General features: G+C 39.4%; 2 protein-coding genes across 4 annotated transcripts in view; one reads left to right on the plus strand and one right to left on the minus strand.

Annotated features, from left to right (window-relative positions):
- Window positions 1–19,653, minus strand: part of Stet (stem cell tumor) — a 374,089-nt gene that overhangs the window by 205,053 nt on the left and 149,383 nt on the right. The window lies entirely within an intron of this gene.
- Window positions 1–19,653, plus strand: part of LOC143898154 (uncharacterized) — a 185,999-nt gene that overhangs the window by 52,255 nt on the left and 114,091 nt on the right. The window lies entirely within an intron of this gene.

Here is a 19,653-nt window from a genome sequence, read left to right on the forward strand (position 1 = left end):
TCTTTAAAAAAAGATATTTATTCTTAAAATTGTATTATTCTCCAACAGAGTTATTGGTTTTATATAAGTATTACTGTATTTTTGCTATTATAGCAAACTATATCTCTTCAAGAATAATATATATCGAATAAAAATGCTGAAGTTTCGTTTTCCAAAAAAAGAAAAAAATGTGAGAAACAGATTTGGCAGTCAATAATTTATAAGAGAGAGAAGCTGTTTATTCCGGGGAGAGAGATTTTATTTTAATACGATCAAGTATTTCGAGAGAAAGGGAAAGAGAGTATATGTGCAATGCAATTAAAGATACGATAATTTTATTCCAGCCGTCATAAAGCTTAATGGAATTTTGTATAGATAATACTCATTTTAAGAACTTTATTTCTATTTTCATAAGTTTTTTGCGAGAAGAACAGTATCAAAAATAGCAACAAGGATTTCTTGCTCGTCGCAAATCTTATTTGCTCGTCGCGCAAATTTTATTAGTTCATTCAATTCGTAAATAGGTACGATGTTGAAAGTGCTCTGGTGTCATACTTCTGGTGTCATACTCTTTTAGAGAAAGGTCTTCTTTCCCCGATTATCGAATTTACCCCCTCGTAAGACCTGCGATTATCAGGATGGCAGTTATTAGAGACTTCAGCATCGTAGGAACTGCTTTTTCCCCGTTTGTTTCAAGCTTGACGATATAGCGAGGGGATTATGAGCACGGTACAATGATAATCATGATGACGACAACGGGGACGTAATGTAAGGGCTATAAGGACAGCGATGACGACAATGGTTACGACAGCGACGACAACAACGACGATAGTAGAGGTGACAGGACGACAAGAAGAGGATAACGACGCTGATAGCCCCATCGTCCAGGAGCAATATGGCTATCACCCTCCTTAAACGATATATATACTGCACTAAACTTTATAACAGCGAGTTTATCGAATTTGCAATTATTTTACAGCAGATGCTCTGAAGTATATTTTATAAAGTGTAAAAATAATATTAATAGCAATTACAAAGATAGAGAACATGATTCTTATTAAAATGCAGAACCATAATCCTCCTCCATAATTATACGTTTCTTATATGACAGGTAGGCATAATTAATGTGAGCGCCAACTTAGTTAAAAAAACATTACTATCTCATTTCATTGTTCTATTTTACCGTGAATTTTAAGAGACAAGTGATGAGACACGGGGATGGAATTCTCAATTACTTAACATCAAAGATTAAACATGTAGTATGTCGTTTAAAAATTCGAGTTGGGGGTATATAGAAGCTCGAGCCGATTCAATTTAAACGTCTGCGTGGACCGCAATTTTTATAGGGCTATACGCGTAATAGATCGGACGTGGGCAGAAAGGGCGATACCGGCGACGGTATTTCGTGGCTGAAAAAAGAAAGGAGATCGCGTGCGACAAAAGGTCGAAGGGTAATATGTCAGAGCGGGGAAAGGCAGCCGGTTCAGTCGGATGGGGAAAAATTAATTTTCCGCCGACTCTGTAGATGCACGGCGCCGCGGGGCCGTATTAAAAATCCTGTGGAGCTTTTGCGCGCTCGGGCACGAGTCAGCAAAACCTTTTCGGCGATTCGTTTCAAGCCGGGGTTCTTCTATAGTGTTCCTATAATTTATATTCTTTCATATTCGAGCCACCCGCACGAATTACGGTCGCACGAATCGACCTGCTGCATATCGCATCCCCGGCGCGGTCGCGAGCGCGCAGAATGCTTTTATGTGAGAGATAATGCGAACGTTTTCAGACGGCACTCTCGCGATGGATGGAAACCCAGACGAGTCGCAATTATTACGCTGAAATCGCGATGTAGCAATGCCCGGAATTAGCGAGCGGAGAAACAATCTCGTAGAAAAAGAGTGAGATGCAACTTCGAACATGGGACGCGTTGATTAAATCCTTCGTATGTTCTTTGTGTACAAATTGTATAATCGTATATGAATGCATATTGCGTTCTCGGCGCTATGCGTATATCTACTTTCATCACATATATAGGAAGCTCACGCGTCTTGGCACTCGTGATTTTTTAGCAAAATTCCAGAAATTCGAGTTAACAGTGTTACCGATTAATAAATGTTTGTTATTTTACCGAAAGAGATTTTAGTAGGTTCGCGATGGTTTTGCGAGTCTTCTCGAAATACTCACGTGGATGCAGAGAAGTGTTGTGCGGTTCCACTGCGACAGGTAGGCGAGTCACGAAATTGCGGTAATTTCGTTAGCTGCGCAAAACGACCTAATGAAATAAAAGAGTGAGCCGAGGGATATAATACATGTATATGCATACAGATATACCGCGTACTTATACAGCACGGATCCTGTAATGGTATATGGTTTTAATAGCTAGCAGCCGGAAGCAAGCGGCTTTTTATCTCGCTCTATAAAAGCTCGTCCGCGTCGTCTCTTCAGCACTTGCGGAACATTTTCCATATCGAACCAATTCAGCTCCCCTTTTTTCATCGCACTTTATTTTGCCTCTCGATATACACTTTTCCCGCGTTTCACTCGCGGCCCGATATCTCGTGGCTTTTGCGACCTGGTTAACATGGTATCATTTTTCTTCCACGGGCTTATTTTAATCGATGTACGCGAGTCCCGCGATAATAAACGCAGAAATGTTTTATGCATATGTGTTGAGAGTTATTTATTCTTCCGCTTAAATTTTTCTTCCAGTTTTTTTATTACAGTTTGACGCAAGTGCCTTAATTGTTTAATATGAAAAGTTTGCAGAATTAACTTCAAGAAATATTAGTTAAACGATAAAAATTTAGTTTTTGATAGATTGAGTTTTTCTATAAGATTTTGGAATTTAATTATCAAGATAATAACAAAAAAAATTAGGAAGTTGTGAAAGAAAATTGCAAATTAAAAATTCTCACCGAGAATCGGCGACTGTGAAATTTCTTTTGAAGATATTTTCGTGAAACAGAATAATTCTGAAAAGATAAATAATGTCAGAACAATGGCAAGTAAAATACTGAATTCCGCACGATCCGTCTACCAAGAATAATAACTATAAAAATACGTAAAACCGGATTGAAATGAAGCGAGGAAAAACGTTGACGTAAAACTGTAGTATTTTCTCATTACGCAGCTTAATATGTCTGTGCCTCGGATTAAGTACGAAGGAAATTTCGCGAACCAGCCTGGCGAGAGCTGCCAGGACCGCTTGAATGATGCGAGCCTTAAGTTCCGAAATGAAAAGCAGTCCGTGTTGGTAACAGAGACGGCGGCGATGTTGTACGAGGGTGGAAACGAAGCCGGCAGGGTGGGAAGAAGGGGGTATAAGGTGCGCTGAGTGATAAATAAGCCTGCAGATATTGTGTTTCGCTTCTGACCTTAAGGGGTGCGCCTCGTATCTCCACCTCAGGCCGCGTAATCCTACTCGGAGTTTCAATAACGCTCGCGGCATAAACTAAGTTTAGCATAAAGTATTTTGGCTGTTCACCGTTAGGAACACCAGCAGCCTCAAGCACAGGTCGTTTCTAGAGACACCAGGGTAAGAGCACGGCCAATACAGCACCGTGTTCGACCGAGAATCGTGGACAAGTTTAGTAAGCTATGTACACGTAAACTGCTTCCAAAGTCGCATATTTCTCTATTGATATTAATTCTTTATCAAATATAAAAAAAGGTCTGCTCCTAATTTATATTTTCAATACATTTGACCTATAGCTGTATGTAAATTCTTATGTTTTTGACTTTAGCTTTTCATGATTCGTAGAATATTTTAGACATTTAAATTATTGGCTTTTTATTTGAATTATATGGTTACATTTAAACAAATTATTATTAATGTACTAACAACGAAAAGCGGTCAGTTGTGCGTGAATTAACGTTATGTAACATTTAATTAATAATTTAATATAAAATTATAAATCATATGTGTCGGCTCTACTTTGAGCCATTTTCAACGACTCGGTAATAGATAAATTAAATAATCTCAAGCTCTCTGACGAGCGCATAAGATGAGTATTTAAAAATTAAATGCACGAAGATAATGTAATTTGTAAGAGGAATTACCAGAAAAATTCTGCTGATATTCATAGTCTGTCAAATATTTGGATTAAAATGAAAATTAAGACTAACCAGCAAAAAAAGTGAAATCCATTCACCAAACCAAGTCCAGAAAACGTGAGATTAAAAAATTGAAGCATATTGGGAAAACATCGGAAACAGAGATGATTTTCAAGTGGATTATGATTGATAAAATCGAGACAATAATACAATTAAGAAACGGATATGGTTTTAAATAACAGGTGGTTCATCCGGCTGTCAGCGGTTGATATAATCAGGTCAATTATAAGATCGTCTCAACGATCGAAAACGATCAATGTAACAGGTATAAATACGAGTCTAACAATAAGTGTCGAAGTGATGATTTATCGTTGATAAATGTTGTTCAGTATTTGGCTGTTTAATAGACTAACCTGATGTAGCGCGCACACAAGTAAATCAAGTTAAGCGAATGACTTAGGGCGTTTCAGCTGTTCGACCGTCTCCAAGTTGCGCCGTCTCCTTTATCTTATCCTTTCATCTTCGCGCAAATGCATAGAGGCGCGTTAGTAAATAGACGCTGTCACCAAACACGCGCCAACTGTGCACCTGTGCACAAGTGCACATACGAAAGTACGTGTCATCTACAGCCGCATATAATCCGCTGCAACATCCGTCCGACGCGGCTTCGTGTTATATCGCAGATCGTATTATTTACTGCGGTAAAGACAGTGGCAATTTTATCCGTCGTATTGTTTTCTTATGAAATATCAATCGTGTAGATGCGCATTAGGTACCGTTAGCAACAGATACCAGATAGATAATAATTTTAACAAACTTATACTGATTCGATTGAAGGAAAACGTAGAGCATGTATGCAAATTACAATATTGTAATAATTAAATCAGCTTTTCAGTTATTTTATTTAGAAAGACTCCACCAAATCTCCACATGTTTCAGAAAATATGAATATTTACGTGCGGGGAAGATATCGCGCGTACAATGAAAATCCACTTCTTGCGTAAATTGTAAATTATGCTAATTTATTCACACATTAATCGGTATATTTGTAATCGGAATGTGTCGTGGATTTCTCAGAAATCCACATTTACAATTGGTATACGAGTAAATCCATGCACTAGTTAATGCTTAATTCAACACGTACATATCGCGGGCATTATTCCGCAAATTCATCCGCGCGATAGTTTGTGCACTTGGCACGGCGCGGGTTGCAACACAGGAAAACGCCGGATCAGCTCGCAAACACGAACGACTGCACTAAGGGGATTTAATTGCTCGATTCAATTGTTACCCGTTGATGACACCGTGGTCAAAGCACCGGTGTACGAAATTATGCGGCGACATGCACCCGAATGGCCTTACCGGAGGCGCGGCGTATACGTAATGCGCTTATGTTTCTGGCGATGTTGAGCCTGCAACGCGGTAAAGTTTACGTTCGACTTCGGGTATTACATTGGTTTACGTCGTGACTCGCTCGCTTCTACGACGACAATGTTCCGGGACCGGGATTCGTACAACCGCGATTTAGGTTTGCGCGGTTATACGCCGAGTGCTCGCCACGGAAAGCCACAGAGCTTTCGATGCTCTCTCGTCATGCACGTCGTACATTTCACGATTTAACTTTCGCATGTGCGTCCCTAGGTATTTCTCAGGTTTACAGGTTTATATGATTTTCTCGCTTTCCGTAAGCGCAGCACGTTATGTATCGTATGTAGAAAGCAGATTACTTACGCAATAATTGCTGGAAGGATTCTAATAAAAATTAATCGTAAAATTTACCGTACGATAATCTTTCTATGTTGGATAAAAAAAACAATTAATCTTTGAAGTATACCCGATATATAAACTGTATTAACAGGAAATAAGAAAATTATATTTTAACGAAGAAATAGAATCAGTGGACACACAAAGTTAAACGAACACAAGAGCAACGATGATTTGTATGCAGATTTATCTGTCGAAACATGTATTGGTTTTCAAGTCGCCGCGGTCTAACAATGCAATATAATACGATAACGAAGTTTTGCTACAGCGTATATGAATCTGCATATATTTCGTTGGCGCACATACATGGGTGCTCGATAACATGCCACTTGTTGAGGTCGAATCAGGGAAAATAGTGGCGATCGGCATCGTACATCGAGAGTTGATAAATCGGTTTGGATTGCTTTAAAGAATTATTAACACTTTTCACATTTTTCCCGTTATTAATTTTTTTGCCTGTATAATTTTAGTCGTGCGTGTGTCTCTTGGTGAGGGTAATTAAAACCGTGAAACTTGAGATCAGTAACATTGGCAAAAGTTATAAACGGCGAATTTATACATTCCTCGCGGAGTAAAACGCAGGTGCGGAAAAACATAGATGGATACGTAATACGCCGAAGGCATGGAAGAGATTTCGCGCGGGATAGGCGAGAGAGACCGACGGAAAAATACGAAACTATCGACATGAGAGGAAACGAATGTTCAACCATGTGGAATGTGCAACGAGAGGAAACGCGTCGTAGAGCACGAGACACCGTCTCTGTGCTTTTCGCGCGCAGACGCCGCGTACGCGCGAGAACACCGCCACCCTCCGAACACACGCTCACACGTTTTCCCGAAATAATTCTATCTCGCGAAAGAATTTTTATATTGAAAAAAAAATTTGAACGTGTTCCAAGAGTCAGAATCGAAAAATCCAAATTGATGTAATGGAAACAAATATTAAATAAAATTCTGGGATCGAGACCGAGACTTAGAAAAATTCTTATAGAAATTTAAGCAAAGAAAGTATAGTGTAAGTTAATTCCATATGATTTTAACATGATTATTTTTATTACCATTTTTATAACGTAATTATTATTATAAATAAAAAAAATTGTATACCAACAGCTTCTCTCTTTCGTGTATAAGTTATGAGAATATCATCTCGAAACGATTTTGCAAGACGGCGTCGTAAGGTGACACGCGACGTTTTAGGCCACTCCGGGCAGGATGTAGGATGTCAGGAAATGAAGGCACGTTTGCGGAAGGTAGCTGAGTAACGAAGCGTGAGTAACTAACGGCCGTAAAAGCACGAAACAACGTACGGCTCTTGGCTCGTAAACCGTCGGCACGTGTTGGGTTCTCTTAGCGCAGCGTCTTTCAGAACGAGTCTAACAGACAAGATGACGAGTCGCAGACGAGACGGACGGGGGCATTACGGGAAACGACGTGCTAAAATAAGGTGATTTAATTCTGAAGAAGCACAGCTTTATCGCCCGAAAGCGCTGAATATTTTAATGCGCTGTTTAGCCATCGAACGCTCATCTCACCCTAATTCGCAAACCTTTAATTCTAGGTTATTTGACACTGAAAGATTTAGGATCGGTTTCAGCGGTTTCTAAAGCATATAATTAAACAATTAATAATTAATTGATACTGAAACGAGAAAATTATAAAATTTAAAAAATTACTTGATCTTTCAGATCTTTTTCAGATCTCCTTATTTGCGATATACGTATGTGCGTAAAATCAGTATCATATATCCAGATGTGTGTGTCTGTATATATATAATTAATTATTAACTATTCTACATAACACATTGATTTAGATATATCAGACTAATATGTTGATTCATTTAATCGAGTGAAAAAATGTTATTTTACGATACCTTCAGCGAAGCGTATACAGCAGATTACATTTAACATATACATGTAATACATATTGATATAAAATCTCTCTCTCTCTCTCTCTCTCTCTCAATATATCTTCTTAGAGAAGGACTGATATTCAAAAGTACCTCGTAGATTATAGACGTGATGATTGTGCGCGGCAGTATCGTATCATTCTCCGTAGCGAGTCGAAAAATATCGAATGTACTGAGCGGGGTAACTCGCACGCTTGTAGGTAATCCACGTAGTACGAGTTTAACATCATCTCGGCACCAGCAGTCGTTCTTCTTTCTGTCCTTCCTTTCCCCGCGCATTCCCTCCTTTCCGCGTACCATTCTGCGCTTACCTATTTTCCGGGAGCCTCGATCTATTCAATCTCGATGCAAAGGCGATCTCACGTACAGTAATAGCTTGTCAGCCGTACCGTGCTTGCCTCTGATAAACGGCAGTCTCCCGCGGCAATCCTTTCTTAAAGCTGCATAGTATGAATGTCTCTCTCCTATCTCGCTCACCCCTCGCGAGTCCATCCCTCTTTCCGGCAGTTGACACATAATACGTTTACCACTGTATAAAATCCCACGGACACGGCCACTTCCGCCCCAAGGAGGTGAAAGTTGTCGATGTTCTCGATCCTCTACATTACAAACTCGATTGTAATTGCAACAGTTAGGGCATTATTGAGTGTGAATTCTTAGATTATAGATATAAAAAATATTTCTATGATGTAATCTGTATGCAATAATTAAATCGCTTGTTTTTTTTTTATCTTACTGCAAACTTTCCGATGCACTTTCGATACGCGCATATTTATTTTATGTATTATTTTATCAGGATTATAACTAACTAACATTAGTTTGTATACTCCATAATTATGCAGTACTTTATATATTTTTTTTTCAAAAGATTAATTTGACATAATATTACTCTAACAGTATAAATCAAACGATTTTATTTGATTAACGTGGAAAAAAAGTTCTATTCCAACTATATTTTCCATGTATCGTGCCTAATGTGATTTTCCTGTAAGCCACACTATTTTGTAAAATGATAAATATCGTTGAAATGTTTGTCAATGACGTTCGTGTTATCGCATCGTTCAATTTTTACATGGTGAAGAAAATAGGTAATATATTTGATAATTAGTTAAATAATTTAATTTAAAAATTCTTGATGTTGGAAAACAGCGTCCACTATGATTTTATCATGTACGTTCCCGGGGGAGAAAATAATTCACGTGAAAATAGTTTGCGTCGTGTTTGTTATTTGTACGCGGTTATTGCGCCGAGCTTGTAATAACATATTGATATTCGTCGCGAGATAAAAATAACTGTTATCGGATGGAAAGCAGCTTTCCGATAATAGCTCGGCTCTTAAAAAACGTAATTTATGCGAAACAGCGCGATTCGATGCAAGAAAAATATCGCGATTTGTTTGTACGCAATTTAAAACGCAAATCACATGCAATATTGACGTTAATATTGCTTTATTGTGTCAGAAAATTATCGGTTACCACGCGGGAACGAATAAAATGCAATGATAAAATGCAACGTAATAAATTTAAAAAAGCAATATAATCCGTATATTTCTCACTAAGCGATTATATCCGATAAATAACGAATACAATAATACGTAGACGGGTATTATTACATCGGATTTATTTATATTTTTCTTCGTCCACATATTACGTGTGGCGATTCACACAGTTAATGAAGGCAGGTGGGCAACGGGAAGGAAAGAAAAATGCATCACGTCAGCACGTGGCAACAAAGTGAGAGAGAGAGAGAGAGTTTTTTCTTCTTTTTCAAATCTATTGTTCGCACCCTGCTCGCGTGTATTCTACTGACACTTCGCCATCGAGTTAAAAATATCCCTGGAGCATTTAATAACCGAAGCCGCAACGCCCGTGATGTTCGTGCTCGAGTTCGCGATTGCTTTACGTGCCGCTGATACGATCGTCACCGTAACGCATGACAATGATGACGACGGTAATGTCATAGAAGTGGATAAATATCAATGAATTTTTAAATAATTTTTTCTTATCTACGTAACGCTGATGCGTTTCAGTTGAATACACGTATTAAATTCATAATCGCTATGCGAAACACTTAAAGAACTTGCGATCTTGATATTTCGTGCGTCGCCCACAACCTCGCGATTAATCTTCATATACATAGTTAGTTAGAGTTCTCGGCAGGCAAATGTGTAATTTTCCCCGTTATCGAATGACAATAGTTACACCGATAACAATGCAATGCTAAGTAATTGTACGCTCGGTAATTAATTGCACAATTATCCAGTTATATTTTACTCAAATCCAACAGGTCGCGCGCACGCAATAACAATGCCGAGATAACGTCTCGACATTGCAACGCGCGCCATTTCAAAGGAACGCCCCCTCCTCCATTTCTGCATAACGTTACCGCTAATTTCCGCGATGTTATCGCGCGCTGTGTCTTCGTTGTCAATGCATCACGCGAAAACGCATTACCGTCACACGTATTACCGTATATACATTTCTCGGCTCGCCCCGCCGAGGACAAGAGGAGTGTCAATCCATCCGTAGGCGGGACAGGATAATAAAGGGTGTTTCGTGGGTAAAACGTTGCTTCCTTTGCTCCATTTTCCGCGCGGAACGGCCGTACATGTCGGGCGTAAAAATGGGATTAAAAAATAATTAATGGACACGCCGGGGGATATGGAAATGCTTTATAACGTAACGCGGTTAATAAAAGATGCACGTCCCGCGTCACGCGGATGTGATATACGGCTGTGGAGAGAGAGAAAAAAAAAAAAGAGATGGAAAGGCGCACCGAGAGTAACGCACGATACCGACTTTATCAGCGACAAAACTCGTGTCATATTTAACAATATATAAGCGTGTCGTTAAAACAGATGAACGACCAGGGACATCTTTGCGCAAAATACGAACAAAGATACAGGAGTAGAGTGTCGTGTTTCTTTAAAATCGCCCATCATTCTCTGTGCAAATGTATCTTTATAATAATACATCTCGCTTGAAAAATCATATAAAATGTGATTATAATACGAAGAGAGTTATTGAAACGTAAACGAATGCGATTACGCGCGTCTTCCAGCGATAAAACTAGAGACATATTGCCTTCTAATAACTGTGCAACAATCGTTTTTTATTGTCTTTCTCTGAAAAATATTACTGTCTACCGTATATTAACGCACTTGACAATCGTGAAGTGACATTAGTATAAAAAATGTTTGCCTTGTATTTACCTTGTACATATTGATTAAACGTACCAGCAAATTTTCATCATCAATCTTCGTCATTCCGGCGATACATTAATCCTGACCATCGTCCGATCAAAAGTGATGGCACTCGTAAATGAATTAAGGGTAACGGCAAACCGACCGGTTATATAATCCATCCGATGAAGTCCCACAAGATCACGCATAAACTCGACGCGTATAGGTTCGCGCTGTGTTAGCCTATCATCGCCCTTCGATTCGTCTTCGTCATCCTGCGCGTCCATGCTGTGTATCTTGGGGTATAATCCGTAAACATATTTTTTAGTTTAAGCAAGCCAAATCGCATTTTTACTACACACGCATTCGAGCTGCTATAATAATTACAACGAATCAAAACAAAAATTCATTTCGTTAATTCATTACATAATTCCTAATAATTAACAATGGATTAGTAATAATAATTAACTGAATTTGCGAAATTTATCGTCACAAAGAGACAGAAATTGGCAGAATAGACTAAAGTAATAGAACTCAATGAGCTGATGAAAATGATAGAATAACGGTACAATGATTGGTTTAATAGTTTCATTAATTATACATGATATGTTCGACAATTCCCATATTTTTCGAGTAATTAGGAAGATTAAAAGCGAACGCATCGGGGTAACAATAGCGGCGACAGCCGAAACAAAATATTCGCAGCATTTATCGCGAGAGGGCGATTCAGTAATTCGCGTGCGCGACACGTTGCAGTATTGTGCAATGCGACAAAAGCGGTGTACGATGGCACTCGCCAACAATTAATATGCTTCAACATTTCATGTTTCATCGTGATAATTATCTTGAATTAATTTTCTGTAACTATTAACAGCGCGCCGCGCCGTCGCGCGCCGCAACGCGGTGCACGGCCGACCGCGACCGTAGAATCGTGATCGATACGTCGGATGGCGCGTTTTGCAAATTGCGCACGATACATTTCGCGTGGACACGTGCGACAAATATCAACGACCGCACGCGGAGTATAAAACGATAGTACGCGAATGTAAAAGCGACACGATTTTTGCTTCGCGAAGTTTTCGGTGAAACACAAAGTCAAATCGTATATACGTCGACACCGATGTTACGCATACGAATGGAGATATATATTTGTTTTTTCAAGCACAAATATTTTTAATTGACTTTGGAATCGTTGCACGATGGGAGAAAGAGAATGAGAGACAGAGCGAAAGAGAGAGAGAGAGAGAGACTGTTTCTACATTTCGCGTTTCACGTTACGATGTTCATTGCTGCAGGAATAGCAAATAAAACGAATGAATAGTCCTATGCATTTGTGTAACAAAAATAAAATTCTTATGCTTTCATAATCGTCAGTCAGGACTGCAAGAGAGCTTTATGTACTTTGATAATTGCCTAATTCTTATATCTCCGGTCCATTCATCCGATGTTTCGATAATAAATAGTATATCTTCTAATTTGATAATTCGAAATATTTATTTCAGCATAGCAAGATGCACGGGTTACGAGTTAAAATTTGTTTGACTTGTAGGCGTTGCAAGATAAGTGCAAACGTACGCGCACGGAACGACGTGCAATACGCATACATCGTGTTAACAATATGCAGATACTTATTTACTGCCTCGTTTTGTTTCTCTCTATATCGCGTTAGACAATTCATCGCTTTGAATCGAAACAGAGAAGAAACGATCAATAATTACATTCTTTGGAATATAAACCGTGTGGCAAAAGTGCACTGTTCCTCGCTTCCATCTCTTCTATAGTTAAATCCTCGGCGAACCGATTTGCCATTTGTCTTAATTTTTAGAAAGGGTTGGTCGATTTTTGCAACATAAAACGAAAGAAAAATTTGTTGTTTGTTCAATTTATTATTTTATAAAAATTTAAAGAAGTAAAACTAAAACAAAATAATAATAATATTAAATATTTAGGAACGTAGGAAGACATTGAAAGTCGAGACAGAGAGACGCACATACATTTTTAATTTCCCCTTATTTCGAAATATCGCAACTTCGCGTTTACCTGAAGGCGCCGCTTAATTTCCAGCTTCGCTTTTCGTTTCTCACTCGTCTCTGCCAGTCCTGCTTGCTCGCTCTCGCCAAGTATAATATTTAATAAATATTTAATACTCGCAAAACATTTCGTATTGCGTATTTGCGCATGAATAGTTCACGGACGCGGCTCTCTTGACCCGAGTGGCAGATTAAAAATGGAGAATCCATCAAAAGATCGCATGCGTGCATTCGTAACAGAGGCTGCTTTGCTACCCGCAGTTTCATTCTTATTTCAGGACGAGCTCGCCTTTATCGCGTGGATGAGTCGTTAAATTTTCACCGGCCTACCAGCTAGGCGGCGACGTTAACGAAAAGAAGGAAGAAAAATTCTTTCGCGTCTCTGCATCGCGCGTTATTTTCAGCCGGGAACAAGTATTTCAACATAAGCGACGTTTCTCACGATTATTTACGATGAAATGTTAGTAATGGACGAACAAGATGCTCCGATTCGACGGCGGCGAATATTGGCGGTGGCGGCGACATATCGGCGAAACCATTACTTCTTTATTCTAGCCGCGGGCCGGCTATTATTCCGTCGGTGAAATAAATGCGGAAGGATCCATTCGATTATTCAAACCTGAGAGTTCTTTCCGATAGACTGCCGTATTATGAGTCAATAGTAGTAGAAGTCGTTCGTACGAACGAACTTACTTCGTTCCTTCCTTCCTTCCGTCCTTCCTTCCGTTCTATCTCTCTTTCTCTCTTTCCTTCTTCTTGTAAGAAGCGCTTTAAGACGCCCGCGATGAATGCCGATGATCCCACGCGGTGTCCAAATATTTGGATCCCACGGCACGTAGGTCGGAGAGGGAAGAGCATTCTGGCGAAGGGCCCGACGAGCACACGCCGCGCCCGGAGAGGCTTCTATGGTTACTTCCACGTTCAACGAAATCAGTCGAGCGAGTGTGTAGAAATGTACGCTCGCCGACGTAGCCAACGAAGAAATATGTCAAAGTTGAAGGAAATAGGAGCTGCATCAGGATGAAAGAATGCGAACGCCTTAAGATGCCAGACCGCGAGCAAGAGATAAGAAGTTATTCGTGCGCTGATAATGTTTCAAAAATAGGAAATATTCTTTTGCCTGGCTTGTTTAAAAATATAAATAGAAATTTATCGAAAATTTATAACAAATATCGATAAACGTAGTTATTTGCCGATACGAGCGAAAATAAAATCCAAATTTAATTCGCGTTCGTTAAACAAAACGAATCACTTAATCGCTTTTCGATATGCCGAACGACTGCACGACTTTCGTATTCGTACATTCATGTTTCGTAATGAAGCAAAAACAATTTCGCATTTGTATCTCCTTCCAGCCGAACATGTTTGAAGAAAAGTCCGGCCGTTCCTAAATGCGCTTTATGAAAGCGGGAATGGTTCATAAATTCAAACGACCGCGCCGCGTTACATTAATATCAAAACCGCGCGGCGGCGGCGAAACTGCGCGCGTTTCACTAACTCCATTATAAATATCTGCTTTAACTCCACGGCTAGGAAAGCCACCGAATAAAGTTTCATCCATCATTCGCCGTACCGCCGCTCGCTCGCGCCGTAGAAAACAGCGGCCGGATAAATTACAATGCCCATAGCGGCAGAGGGATAGGAAGAGAGGGAGAGAGAGAAAGAGGCGTCCATGTTAAACCTCATCAGTATTACTATCCATTATCTCCTTCATTAACGCGAATATTCGCTCTCTCTTGCATTCCCGATGAGATATCCCTTTCTCGAGAGCATCCACGATCCTCTTGGCGAAATAATAATGTTCTGAACTATATTTCGCCGCATTCGAAATTAAACGGTGTCTCCATTCACGCCACATATCCACGAACGAGTCGGCCGAGACCGCGTCTACTAGAGTAAAACGTTATTTTTCTAGGGTAATACAGGATGCGTCAATACGAGAGTACGAGTAGCGGAGAGGAACGCATCGGACCGAAAATGTGTGCGATGTGGAAGCGCGACGAGAACGGCGCTGACGCGGATGGAAATGGAAGAATTGAAAACCGATAACCGATATATACCGTACTATACCATCGCGCGTAGCAGTACGACAAAAATCGAAACGCGGTAATTGAATTATGAGAAAGAGTGACGCGATATGGCACGCGGGAACTTTGTGTATTTTCTATCGCGCCACGCGGATACCAACCTGCGGCGAATGGGTCGTCGTATGAGAGTCCGGGGATGGTGCGTGCATTTCGATCACCGGCGACACGCGGCTCGAGAGGAAGCGCGTGATGCTCCTCGAATTTTTCACAAATAATTATCGCTGAAAAACAAGCGCAGCAATTATATATACGAATAAATTAAAACTCTTTAAATCAGTTTTATCCTCTATATTTTCCGATACAAATCAAATTTCTCCTATATAATTAATGCATAAAAATTACTTGTATATAACTGTGAAACTTGCTACTTTTCCCTTCTTTCAAATATCACTTGTAGTACTTTTACATATTCGTCACAGATAATTTATTTGAAATGAAATAAATGAGTGGTCTCTTTTTGTCATCGCTAATCACGGATACCGTATATAGTCTTCCGGAAGTCTATTTCTCATCGTCGGAAATCTCATTGTTCTCGGTGCACGCGGTACTCCTTAATCGGTTAGCATCCGTTTATTCATCAGCGTGTGAGAAATAGCTTAAAACGAAACGGAAGGTGACAGCGGGTAAACAAGCCGTTGGCGGTGAGGAGAAAGAGAAACGGGCGTAGATTTGAGACAGCGACATTTACCATCCCGACTACGCAGATCTTCAGCATTATGAATGTCAGGCATTTAATGGAGAAAACTAACTACGACCGCCCGCGCCGTAACGGTGGCTGCCGCGCGAGTTAGGTGGTTGAAATATACGGTTGAATTAGTAGCCGTGTGTGAGAGAGAGAGAGAGAGAGAGAGAGAGAGAGAGAGAGAGAGAGAGAGAGAGAGAGAGAGAGAGAGAGAAACAGGTGGCTAGTGGGATCTAACATAGATTTGTCTCGCTAGCCACCGATGACGTTTCATGTCTGTATAACTTTGCTCCAATTGCGACCAACAGCGGATTAAAGAGTCACAAGTGCAAATTGGTGCGAAACAGGTGTCATATTGAAGATCTATATTCACGCCTCTGTATTGTACAAATACTAATACAAATGCTTATAAATGAATAATATAATTTGCTTATTTTTAGTATATTAATAATAACATCATTCTTTCTCTCTTTCTCTCTCAACACACAAAATATTAGAATATACATACATATATCAGTTTATCAATTACATTTTGCAACGATAAAAAATGTACAGAATGTAATCTAAATTTTTCTCGCAAATTATTTATGTACAGAGACTTTTGTTTGAATATTATACTGCTAGAAAATAATTCTAATTGATTAATATCCTCAAGACAATATATAACGCTGAAATTGCGCACGGTGTTTTGAAATTTGGTTGACCCAGGATGGTGCATACGAGGGCCCAGCAGTTAACAGCGGACATTAACCGTTATAGAGGTGCACATATATTTGTTATAAGCCAATTTAACGAGAATAGACCGGTATACATTGTGCCTCAAGCTTCTCCGATCACACGTATAATCGACCTCGTCGATCGCAAACTTTCTCTAACTTCGAAGTTCTAATCGAAGTCAAATTATTAATACAATTCCAGACGATGGAAACTGATAATTAGAAGCCACGTGACATTCCTGCGATCGATCCGTTAACCGAATATATAATAAATATTACGGCGTAGATCTTCTAGTTCTAACCTACGTTATCAATATTTCCACTAATAACATTTCGACGACGAGATATGATCATTTAAAATAACACTTCCAATATTTTATTATACGATCTTGCATCATATTTACTATATTAATATTGTGAATCCTTTTATTCTGGAATTAGTGAGAGAAAAATTAATCACATTAATATTTCATTCTATATTTACATGTATATTCTATTGTATAATGGAAAATTGCATTTATTTAAAGAAACCCATATTCACAGTCTTTTAAAAAAATTTCAAAATTAAAAAAATAACGATTTCTACATATAAAAAAATATAAAAAGATGTATATTTAAAAAACCATTACAATAAAAACAGGTCGATTAGACATATGAATATAAAATGAAATATTCTAGTAAAAATCTCAAGAAAAACTTAAAAGCAGCATTTTTCCGTAGTTAAAAGAAATCCTCCATACTTAAAAAGAAAGAAGTAGAAGAAAAACATAATTGCAAAAATAATTCTTTGAGGTTAAGTCTAAAAGACTGAATTATGTTTATATATTTTTTTTCGCGCACTTTTAAGAATAGAATTTTAGTGAAGCTGTAAAAGAAATTCGCATTGCCACCGCATAAATCAACGGATCCGAAATAGTATCCTGTATAGGCAAGGAACAATCGCGTGTCCCTTCGTATAATGCTACGTTGTATGCGAGAGATTATCTCGGGGATAAGTCCTGGTCATTAACGTGAGACGTCGTTGCTCTTTCATTAGCTAACCCTCTGACAGGTAGCCGCGAAAGGTTCTACCTGACCGCGAGAACGAACTCGTTCGAGACCTCACTCGAGCCGCATTGCGACGTATTCTTGTACTTTTCTTTGAGGGGTGAGTTAAATCTGAATTGATAGAAAGTCGAGAAAATTAGAGGACAAATGCGGGTAAAAAATGTGGATAAAAAAAGCGTTTTGTCGTGTTTTTAGCTTATATTACAATAGCATATATGGCTCTTATACTTTAAAAGCCACTCTAACGAGTAAAAATGCCAAGCATTCAGGAAATTAATATTGAAAATTAGATGTACGCGCGGAAGTAATGAATGCCGGATCATTATTCTAAAGGAACTTTAGTTTATACCTCCGACCGATGTCGGAAACATTTTATTTCTGAGCTCTGCAACGGGCAGAGGGAGATCTCGGGCAAGAAAGGAAGTAATAAGATGGCGTCTTGTTATTTGACGTTTTTAGAGCTGCGTCATTAAAAGAACTAACGGAAGAACTCGGGACTTCGGACTTTTTTGTATATGACTCACTCAAATCTGCATCGTTAGACCTCCGTAAGAAAGTCTGCGTTGTTGACAGAAATATAAGAGAGAGAGAGAGAGAGAGAGAGAGAGAGAGAGAGAGAGAGAGAGAGAGAGAGAGAGAGAGAGAGAGTGAGTGAGAGAAAGATCTGCAGAATTCCTCTTGTTAGCGAAAGTTGGACGAAATTCGTTCGCTTAACTTTCGGTTCGTCGGCTTGACATCCGCAAATAAACAAACGGCAAATTTGTCGCCACGACGTGCGCAACCAGCGGCGTATTTGTTCAGCAAGTTCGCTAAGTATGACACTTAACTCTTTCGCTTTTGAGGATGACAGTTTTGCGTTGGTGCTTCTCGCCAACTTTACGCTTTACGTTTCTCAACTATAACGAACAGCTTATTCTAGAGCTTATCGGAAGTAACGTAGAAATGCTTCCTCGATATACGGGGTGCGAGAAAAGTCTGGAAACGGTCAAATATCTCGAAAACAAAACGTTTCGAGATATTACCGTCGGTCTAATCCGATAATACACCCCCACACAGGGGTGTAAGGTCCGACTATGCAACCTCCACGCGGTACATCCTGGATAATACTAATGCTGGCGGCACCGTAAATAAAGGCCAAGCGTGTAATAAATCTACCTGTCACTCGTCAGACATCACGCTTGGTGGGGGCCAAGCGTGTAATAAATCTACCTGTCACTCGTCAGACATCACGCTTAGTGGGGGCTAAGCGTGTAATAAATCGACTTGTCATTCGTCAGACACCACGCTTAGTGGGGGCTAAGCGTGTAATAAATCTACCTGTCACTCGTCAGACATCACGCTTGGTGGGGGCCAAGCGTGTAATAAATCTACCTGTCACTCGTCAGACATCACGCTTAGTGGGGGCTAAGCGTGTAATAAATCGACTTGTCATTCGTCAGACACCACGCTTGATGGGGGTCAAGCGTGTAATAAATCTGCCTGTCATTTGTCAGACATCACACTTGGTGAGGGCCAAGCGTGTAATAAATCCGGTTACACGACAGTTTCCCGAAAAGTAGAGGGGATAATGTTGGTACCAACGAAAATCCCTAAGGGCGTCGTAATAATTTCTACAGGTTAGCAACACTGTTGAAGTAGTATAGCTGTCAGTTTGCGTAACTTTTTTGACATTTTGACATATAATGTGCACGCGTGTATAATAAATATGTTACGACTGTAATAGTTTATAAATGTAAATGTAAAATACATTGTGGCACTTAAATAAAATAAAATTAAATAAAAATAACAAAAAACAAAGTGCATAGAGGATAAACGAGGTAAAAAATTATAAATAAATTATTATTATTATTATTATTATTAGTAATTAATATTTTTTAATTTTTTCAATGTTTTTCGATAAATATCACTCATATAGTTGTAGCATCTTCTTCGCACTCTGGAATCAGTTTGCCATTATCTTCAACTGCCGAATGGCCAAGCGTGTAATAAATCTACCTGTCACTCGTCAGACATCACGCTTAGTGGGGGCTAAGCGTGTAATAAATCGACTTGTCATTCGTCAGACACCACGCTTAGTGGGGGCTAAGCGTGTAATAAATCTACCTGTCACTCGTCAGACATCACGCTTGGTGGGGGCCAAGCGTGTAATAAATCTACCTGTCACTCGTCAGACATCACGCTTAGTGGGGGCTAAGCGTGTAATAAATCTACCTG

The sequence above is a fragment of the Temnothorax americanus genome, unplaced genomic scaffold, assembly GCF_048541705.1.
Source record: "Temnothorax americanus isolate GAGA-0224 unplaced genomic scaffold, ASM4854170v1 Scaffold22, whole genome shotgun sequence".
NCBI classification, from domain to species: domain Eukaryota; kingdom Metazoa; phylum Arthropoda; class Insecta; order Hymenoptera; family Formicidae; genus Temnothorax; species Temnothorax americanus.